General features: G+C 39.2%; 1 long non-coding RNA gene across 1 annotated transcript; it reads left to right on the top strand.

Annotated features, from left to right (window-relative positions):
• Positions 1-4,243: 4,243 nt before the first annotated feature.
• LOC121052375 lies at positions 4,244-5,517 on the top strand. Its single transcript, XR_005808872.1, has 2 exons — positions 4,244-4,319; positions 4,797-5,517. It is a non-coding gene; the product is annotated as an uncharacterized LOC121052375 (long non-coding RNA).
• The last annotated feature ends 4,575 nt before the right edge of the window (positions 5,518-10,092 follow it).

Here is a 10,092-nt window from a genome sequence, read left to right as displayed (position 1 = left end):
GAGTGTACCTCTCACTGCATTTGGAACACCACAAGGTCATTACGAGTGGTTGGTAATGCCTTTTGGTCTCAAACAAGCTCCCTCAATCTTTCAAAGAAAGATGGACAACATCTTCAAGCATGTAGCGGAGTTCTGCGTCGTCTACATAGATGATATCCTGGTCTTCTCCAAAAACAGAGAAGAACACATGAAGCACCTCCACGAGGTAGCAAAGCTGATAGTTCAGCATGGAATTATCCTAGGAGAGAAGAAAATCTTCTTTATCCTCGATGAAGTTGATTTCCTAGGAATAAACATCAAGAATGGAGTCATAAAACTCCAACCTCACATCCTTGAAAAGATCTGGAAGTTCCCAGACAAAATTCCTGATGCTAAGAGTCTAGAGAGATTCCTTGGTGTCATAAATTATGGGAGAGAGTTCATCCCTAGAATCTCAGGGTTAACAGCAATGTTATCTCCCAAGACAAGTTCCAAAAGGAAATGGAACTTCACAGAAGATGATGAAAAGATCGTGAAGCAGATAAAAAACCTCTGCAAGAACCTCCCTCCTCTTCAACAACCAGAAGAGAATGATGAAATTATCCTCCAGACAGATGCGAGTGATAATTACTGGTCTGGTGTTGTTCTGGCGAGAGCGCCTGGAACTAACATTGAAAAGATCTGCAAATTTTGTAGTGGCAAGTTCAGCCCTGCAGAACTGAATTATCCCACAGGGGAAAAAGAAATTTTAGCTGTCAAGAAAACGATTTTAAATTCTCCAGCTTATCTGGGAAAAACCTTTACTGTCCGCACCGATTGTGCTAGAGTAAAGAATTTTAAAAATTTTAAACTTGACAAAGCTGCTGATAGAGGAAGATTAGCCAACTGGCAATTGTTTCTTAACCAATATGATTATACTGTTGAGTTAATTGCAGGAAACAAGAACTATCTTCCAGACGCATTGACCAGAGAACTGGCAATGTTCAGCCAAAGAGAAGACGACGAAGGTCGTAATCCCAGAAGCAGAAGGACTGGGAAAGAACAGGAATCTGAAGAAGATCCAAAAGAAACCAAGGAGAAAATCCTTAAAAGGTTTCTGCTAAGCTCAAAAGGCTTGGCCTCAACTGATCAATCCCAGGGTAAAGGATTGGCTAGCCCGTCTCAAACGGCAGACGGTAAAGGCACATCAAGACCGTTGACGGCTGCTGCTTTGCCAAAAAGCAGACCAACTCCTAGTGGAGTTATAAATGTTTTTAATTATGAATTAAGAACTTTTGATACTCCTGTGTTCAAAACTGGCAGGAGACTAGCGTATCACCAGAAGGCAATCCTGGACAATCTTTTATTTGCCTTTCAAGAAAGAAGCAGTGGATTAATGTTCCCAGCTCTGTTTGCATTAGCTGAAGAACTCTACGAGAATGGTAGACCACAAGGTGAAGAGCTTCATACACAGCAGAGTGCTGTAAGGAAAGAAAAACTATCCTTCCTTGAAAGTCCAGAAAGTGCTAGGGTCCCTATCATAGCACTCAATGAATCAGATTGGTATGAATTCCATAATCTGATAGGAAGGCACAATCCTGAAAACCTAGTTCCTCCAACCCTCTTTATTGTCTCAGGACCATATGTTGGAAGATACCTGGTAAATGTTCAGAGTGAACATCCTCAAGAACACAAGCTATGGCTTGTTGAAAATGGTTTTGTCCATAATCTATGGACTAAAACTAATGATGATCTGAGAGGCTTGCCCCCTATTATTGTCAACACGGTCAAGAACATCAGAAAAGACAACTGTATGCTTCGTCTGAAGTTCAGATCCACACCTCCTGAATGGATCCAGAAGACAGATGGTGAAGTAGAATATATTCCTCCATATCATTATGTGAGAATTATTCAAAGAAGATATCTTCAACCAGCCTGTGTAGCATACAACGGCCAACCAAATTCTAGCATTCCCTGGATGAAGGCCATGGCTCTTGACTACATCAAAAAGATCATCTCTGAAGACATCAACAACACATTCCTGGCAGCAGGAGAAAAGACAATTATCACTGCTTACGATCATCCTGACGTAGTCAGCAGCGATACATTCCTATCTCTAACCAGAAAAGAGATAGACTCGACAATGGCATGCATGCGTTGGGTGGAAAAGCTTGAAAATGACAACCACTACAAGATGTATGTTGATACAGACGTCAAGGATAATGCAACAACAACTCGCATGGCCCAGACAGACAACAACTCCTTTGTCTTTGGCCACCATTCTGAAACAGACGAAAACATGTGAAGCTACAGGTGAAGAATCAGCACCAAAATAGCAACTGTAGAGCTTTAGACTTTTCTAAAGCTACTTTTGCTTTTTCCTTGTCAAAAAGAAAAGGTTAAGTGAAAAACATTTCACTTTTTCCTTTTGCTTTTCCCTGACCGACCTCCACCAGCAGGAGCACTACGAAAAGCAGAAGTCACGGAGTTGTCCTGTACATTTTTGTATTTTGAATTCTAGTTTGAGTTCCGCTCCCTATATAAGGAGCTTCAGCTTCTCTTAGAAGGCATTCGAAGTTTAGATCAGAAAACTCCTCTGATAATAAAAATAGTAGAATAGCAGTGTGCTTCCTTTCCTGTTTAGGTGTGAAGTAGTGTGCTTCTAATACAAGTAAGTAACTGTTCTCATTCTTATGGATAGCTAAACAGCTTTTGCTGTTTACCTGAGAATGAGGCTCTGATTGTTTAAAGTTTTATATGTATATTTGAATAAATAAATTCAGATGGATGTTCACCCACTTCTTTAATTTATAAAATGTTTATGTCATTATCTTTACATATTGTAATCATCTTTATCATGCATAGTTCACTATGTCAAAGTTTGAACATTCAAATGCATGCATCCCATGGAAAGCTAAAGTTCTAAAGCCTTACTGTTTAGCCAAAAGAATCAGTTTTAAAACAGAAAAATTAGGACAAGCAGCAGTGATTCCGCCCTGTGAGTAGCCGTTTAGACAGGAAGTCGTTAGGCGAAATGTGGCATGTTGAAGGCTAGTCTTGTTTTTGTTTTAATGTTTTTATTGTTTCCTTTTGACTGAATAGAACGGTAGAAGAATCTAAGGTCAACATAGGATACAGAGGGCATTTGTTTGTTAAAACTATCCATGTTAGTCTTTGTCCTTTGTCAATAGTGAAATACCAAAGTGTTGGGCAGTTGGGAAAAATACCAAGGATTTTTGGGTATGCGGGAATTACCCCTTTCAAAAAAGAAAAGGTTAAGTGAAAAACATTTCACTTTTTCCTTTTGCTTTTCCCTGACCGACCTCCACCAGCAGGAGCACTACGAAAAGCAGAAGTCACGGAGTTGTCCTGTACATTTTTGTATTTTGAATTCTAGTTTGAGTTCCGCTCCCTATATAAGGAGCTTCAGCTTCTCTTAGAAGGCATTCGAAGTGGAGATCAGAAAAAAAAACTCCTCTTATAATAAAAGCAGTAGAATAGCAGTGTGCTTCCTTTCCTGTTTAGGTGTGAAGTAGTGTGCTTCCAATACAAGTAAGTAACTGTTCTCATTCTTATGGATAGCTAAACAGCTTTTGCTGTTTACCTGAGAATGAGGCTCTGATTGGTTAAAGTTTTATATGTATATTTGAATAAATAAATTCAGATGGATGTTCACCCACTTCTTTAATTTATAAAGTGTTTATGTCATTATCTTTACATTTCGTATTCATCTTTATCATGCATAAGCTACTATGTCAAAGTTTAATATTCGAATGCATGCATCCCATGGAAAGCTAAAGTTCTAAAGCTTTACTGTTCAGCCAAAAGAATCAGTTTTAAAACAGAAAAATTAGGACAAGCAGCAGTGATTCCGCCCTGTGAGTAGCCGTTTAGACAGGAAGTCGTTAGGCGAAATGTGGCATGTTGAAGGCTAGTCTTGTTTTTGTTTTAATGTTTTTTATTGTTTCCTTTTGACTGAATAGAACGGTAGAAGAATCTAAGGTCAACATAGGATACAGAGGGCATTTGTTTGTTAAAACTATCCATATTAGTCTTTGTCTTTTGTCAATAGTGAAATACCAAAGTGTTGGGCAGTTGAGAAAAATACCAAGGATTTTTGGGCATGCGGGAATTACCCCTTAAAAAACTTAAAAAAACCTAAAGCCCAAAAGAAAACCCTAACCCATTCCAATCATCCCTTCCCTGTGCCTTTAGAAGTTAAGCTCCATTAACTATTCACCCATAGCCACTACGGCGGCTGAATTGTAAGATGGACACCCCCTGCTCCATTAACCATTAGTATTGAGACTTCTACTCTTTTTTTTTCTTTCGGTGGTGGAAATCAAATCACCGAGTCTCAGGTAACTGCAGATTCTCTCTCAATTTCCTTGATTAAATTTTGGTAATTTTTTCGTTGATAATGAACAAATCTGGGTTCTTTCTCTCTCTCTCAAAGTTTTTGGGTTTTATTGTTGGTCAAGAAATCAAGATCTGAGTTCTGTCTACTCAAATTTTGGGTTAAATTTTTTTTTTTTCTAAAATGAAATGAGCAGATCCCAAATTTATTTTGGTTCTTCTGCAGTTTTCCCTCTTCATAGAAATGTTTATCCTCTTGGGTATGACTTTTTGCTCCTCTTCTGTTTTCAATTCGTTTTTGTTTTGTTTTTTTTTTTTTTCAATTCGCAGTTGCATAATCAAATCCTTCGTGTTTAATTTATGTGATTGGTGGTTAGAAGGATATGGCTGGTGTTTCCTACTGGGTTTTCAGAAGCATATATATATGTAATGAATTATTACACTAGTTGTGAAATGCCTGCTGTTCTTTACTGAGTTTTCAGGATATTATATATGGCTCAACACAACATTCTTGAGGGCAATCATGTTCACAATGCCCCACAATCATTAGTTTCCTTAACGGGCTTGCTTGCCGCAAGGTCAAGGATTGGCGAACATCAACAGGCAGCGGCAGACCACGAACAAACTCGAGTACAACTAGAGGAACAAAGGCATATACTCCTAGCTAATAGAGCAGCTATCAATAACCAACTCTTACCTCTGCGAACGCAACGTGATTTTCACGCAGGTCGCGTTGACCACTACAACCACCGAGTTCAGCAATCTGATCAACAAATAGCCGAGTTGAATGGTAGAGTACAAGACCTTGCGGCCCTTCGTGATGGAGCCTTGGAACGAGTGGAGGTGTATGGGCATGGTTTAGCAACTCTTCCCGTAATTACAGTGGCAACACTAAAGCAAATGGTGGTTATTGTGAATGAAATCCGACCATTAGGCTTTGGTGGTCAGATTAGGATCCATGACACCCCCATGACCTCTGAGCTTGAAAGGCAAGAAATCCGTGATTTATGTGCCCAATTTAATATTATAGTTCAAAACTAGTTATTTATGAGATGATTGTAGTTGGAATTTTAAGTTTCAGTGGCGACTTTAGATAGTTCCAATGCTAGTTGATGTTTGATTTAAAAGTCGATTGCTTATTGTAATTTATGTCGCTACTTGATCACAATTGCATTGCATACTCTGCAATGGTGCTTCTTTCAATTCTATTTTTTACCAGGCACATTGGATGTTCCCCTCAATCTAATCCTGAATCGTAAAGGTGCATTCGCATATAAAATTTATTGTTGGGGTGTCTTTGCCAATTTAACTAAATTTCACACTAGCGTGTGTAATGATCAGGATATTTCCCGATGTGTTCATATTTTGTCTAGTAGTAGGTCAATTTATATATCTAAACCCTGATCAGTGGACCAAGTAACTTGTGTTGGCACTTGTTGATTCCCTGTTCATTATCGCCCATTGTGTTGGTATATTGTTTTCATATTCCCTGTTGATTCCTGATGCTTGTTTAGTTAATGCAGATTGATAGTTATATGATTCAATCAACAAGCAAAGAAATGTTCAAAAGATGGCGTTAGAAATAAGGTCTTTAGTCTTTGGTTGGTCTTTTGATGTTGTGCTAAAGAGCCAAGCATCACTAAGTAAATAGATGAACACTAGGTAATAGACCGCGTGATGCGTGTGTTTGTCTTTTTTTTTTTTTTACTTGAATTTATACGTAAAAAAAGGTGAGATCATACATATTAAAATCTCTCTCTCTCTCTAAGTATGTATATGGGGGAGACTGGGCTGCTGCGGGTTTGGGTGCTAAGCCTTCTTTTATGTGGTGGAGCTTAGTATGGGGCAAGGAGTTATTGTGTGCTGGTATTAGATGGAGGATTGGTACGGGGGAAACAATCAGAATATGGGAGGATAAAATGGCTGCCGGGCTCCCTGAACGTTTAAAGTTATCACACTGCGTTTCATGGTGGCCAATGCAAAGGTCAATCAGCTCATGTTGGAGCCAGGTATGTGGAATGTAGATTTCTTAAAGCAACATTTCTTACCTGTGGATGTGGATAAAATTTTATCAATTCCGTTATGTGAAAGGACTGAGGGAGATGTGGCTGTGTGGCATTTTAATGATGATGGGCGGTACTCCGTTAAATCTGGATATTGGTTTGGGATGGAGTTAAGAAGGATGGAGAGGGGATCGACTAGTGGTAGTGGGCATGCTAATTCAAACTCCATTAATATTTGGAGTCTCATGTGGAATCTTTCGATTCCGAACAAGGTCAAGCTTTTCTTGTGGAGGGCTTCCCATGCTTTTCTACCTTGTGCTGAGCGTTTGTTTAAACGCAAGATTAGCCCTCATAGAGGTTGTCGGCGGTGTGGAGGAATCCATTATTCATTGTCTGTGGGATTGTCCTGTAGTTAGGAAGGTATGGAAGGTTAGTTGGTTAAAGGGGGTTGTTAAGACCTGGAGAGTGGCATGCTTTACAGACTTGTTTTCCCTTGTGGCTGATTGTGGTGAGCCACGAGAACTGGAATTGTTTACTTTAATTTGTTGGTGGATATGGAAGGATAGGAATGAGGTGTTTCATGGTAAAAAGGGATTAGAACTGTAGCAGATTGTGGATAGAAGTGTAGAGTGGCAGCATGAATTTGTTAGTGTAGCCTTGAAGAAAAATGGAGGACTGGCAGGTAGCAGCTTAGGTTTGGATGCTCAGGATGAGTCTATTGGAGAGGGGGCTAATGCACAGGGCGTAAAATTGTATTTTGATGGGGCTTCTGACATGGATGCAGGACGTGTGGGGTTGGGAGCAGTAGTGATTGATGAAGGAAGGTGCTTGAAGGGGGCAACTGCAATACCCATGATTAAGGCTTTAGCGTTATGGCATGGCCTTAAATTGTGTAAGCATTTAGGTGTAAGCAGGTTGGTAATTATTGGTGATGCTGCAAATGTGATTAATGCACTAGGGCACTAGGGACTTGATTTAAGTGACATTGGAGGAGTACTTGATGCAGTTCGACGATTGATGCTAGAGTTTGAGGTAGTTACCTGGAAGCATGTACGTAAGAGGAACAATGAAATTGCTCATGCCATTGCTCGAAGAAGTCTGAAGATGGTGCACACTATGTTTTGCCAAGAAGTTGGGCCTCCTTGGCTTCTTGAATTAATCGTTTGATGAAAGCTATTGTTTTAGTTTCTGGGGGTTCTCTTTTTTTTCATATTTTGTTTTTTTAAAAAAAGGAGGTACTGAGAAGGACCACAAGGAGGCACGCAATGGCCTTTTTTACCCGAAGTCCAGCACAGTGCCGCGCCAAAGACGCAGCGACACCCCCCCTCCGGGCATCGAGTACACCAAATAGGTGGGCTTGCCCTCCCCGCATAGTGAGAACAGCTTTTCCCAATTGCTGTATTATCAGTTGATTTAATAAAAGTTTTCTTTTCAATCAAAAAAAAAAATCTCTCTCTCTCTCTCGTCTCTTCCCCACCATAAACCGCCACCCAACCCACCGCCTTTACCTCTGATCACAACCAAAAATTTGTCTATCATCCTTGTTCCATTTTTCAATTTGATGTTGAACTATTCCGATCTTTTTTCACATAGATGCCATGCAATTATCATATTTTTGGAATTCCAATTGCGATCTTTCTCAGTGCTTTCTTTCTTTTGGTTCTACATATTTGTTTGGCAAATTGTCATGGGTCTTTTAATGTGGGCAATCTTTGTGGTACTGCATTGATCCTGCCAATTGAGTATTGGTTCTTCTCTGTCCAATCTCACTGTGACTTACACTCTGTTTGTTGTCCTTTGCATTTTTGTGTTGTTTGTTTGCTTTGACTTGATTGCATGATTTTCTAGTTATGGGGGCGACGTTGAACAAAAATGGTGAACCCCAACTGATAAAAGCCAAAATTGCACTGGGGTCACAGCCCCCAATCATCCTATACTGTGTCCGTCTCTACTTGAATGGATTGGAAAAAATATACATGATGCAGTAAACTTGAAGCAATAAGATGCTTGTTCTTGGAACTGAATTTGCAAGTAGCAAGCTCGAAATAATTCACCACTTCATGCGCTTGGAGGGTTGCATTATAGGATTAGGACTTTAGAGCAGATATGTGTGTGTGAACAAGGATGAAACTTGGTAAGCTACATGGATATGCACAAGGATGAAACTTGTACTTGAGTTTGCTCAAGCCTTCAAGCTTCGTAGGATATATACAAAAAGGATAAAAACTTGGTAAGCTAGCTCTGATACCAATTACACAAAGGAACTTTTTTATTGATGTAGCTAGAAATTTCTTACAGAGGTATAGACAAAGAAGGAAAGTTTTTATAACTACAAGGAAGCTAAAGAGGTGAAGGGATCGATGATCCTCTTCTCACAACAATGAGTCCTACGTATACAATTGAAAATGAGCTCTAGTTAACTAACTATGATTACAAAATTGTCCTAACTAGGATTACAAATTATCAAGTCACCAACCATGGTTAGGTCAAAGTGACACCTAACGTTATCTACAAACTTCTACCGCCTTCGAAGCGACCAAAGACTTTTAATCTGTTGTCGTTTCTGCTAGAAGTGTCGTGTGGGTCCATACGCTTCCATAACTTTTTCTAGATTTTGATAATCCATGTCGTATAATCCTAAACTCGGGTTTGAGTTGGAATTAACTTCTTATTGGCACAGTAAATATGAGATTTCTTCAATCTCTGTTGCCATCATCAATGGGATGTCCAACTGAGTAACATCTGTGGCCATAGTCTTTTGCCTGCTTCTGTTGTTCAGGAGTAGGCTGATAGTTGCTTGCCATGTGTTTGACGAAAACTATTCGTCCATCTGTCAGCTTAAGCAAATTGCTTTGTCTGACTTCTTCTATAACGTGTTTTAGTTAAGCTCCACAGTTGATTGCGTATTGCCCATAAAGCTTGCTCGGACGACTCAGAAAGTAGAAAATTTGGGGTTAGAGCAAGCAATATGATGATTACAGAAGTTGGGCATGAAGAAGAGGAAGAGAGATCTCCCCCTTATGTAGAACCGAAGATCAACTCTAGGCCCCGCTGCATTGCTCTGTTTTTTTAGCCTTCCCCCTTTTGAGTGAGTCCCTGAATTTTGCTTCTTTGACCTTTACTTTATTGTAAAGAACTAATCTTCATGAATAGTTTGACTGCATCTTCATCTGAGATACCCATCTTTGCAAAATGGTTTCTTTTGTTGCTTTTAGTTAGGGGTTTTAGTATTTTAAGCTTTAGTGATTAAAGTTTGTGACTTTAGGTCCTACCATTGGCATTGGATTTGGAACTTTGAGATCGAGCCTGCTTTAGCTAGACTTACATGTGCTTGATGAATGGACTATGAGGGTATGATATTGTAGCCACAATTTGGTTATTTTTTTACTCAGTTTATTTCAGTTACAATTTCTTACAAAGGTTGTTTTAACAAGTTCCCAACTTTTGTTTATTTCAAATATCACTTCCTAGATCCGATTACTCACATTTATTTACTTCTGTTTATTAGGAAACTGAGTTTCAAGTTTGCGGTGGTTCAAGACTTCAAGGTATTAAGAGATATAAAATAGGACTAAATTTAGTTTGCTCCCTCAAACTTTAGGACAAACATTAGTTTGGTCCATGACTTTTTTTTTTAATCACGATAGTCCTTACACTTCTATTTTTCATTACGCACGTCTAAAATTTAAATTTGTATCCAAACATGACGTCAGATGCTGAGCTAGACCCTACAGCATGACCCACTTTTCAGACTTGTTCCCTAATTTTAGATGAA

Source organism: Rosa chinensis, chromosome 3 (assembly GCF_002994745.2).
Source record: "Rosa chinensis cultivar Old Blush chromosome 3, RchiOBHm-V2, whole genome shotgun sequence".
NCBI classification, from domain to species: Eukaryota; Viridiplantae; Streptophyta; class Magnoliopsida; order Rosales; family Rosaceae; genus Rosa; species Rosa chinensis.
Note: the sequence above shows the minus strand (reverse complement) of the source record. Positions and strands in the feature narration are given on the sequence as shown.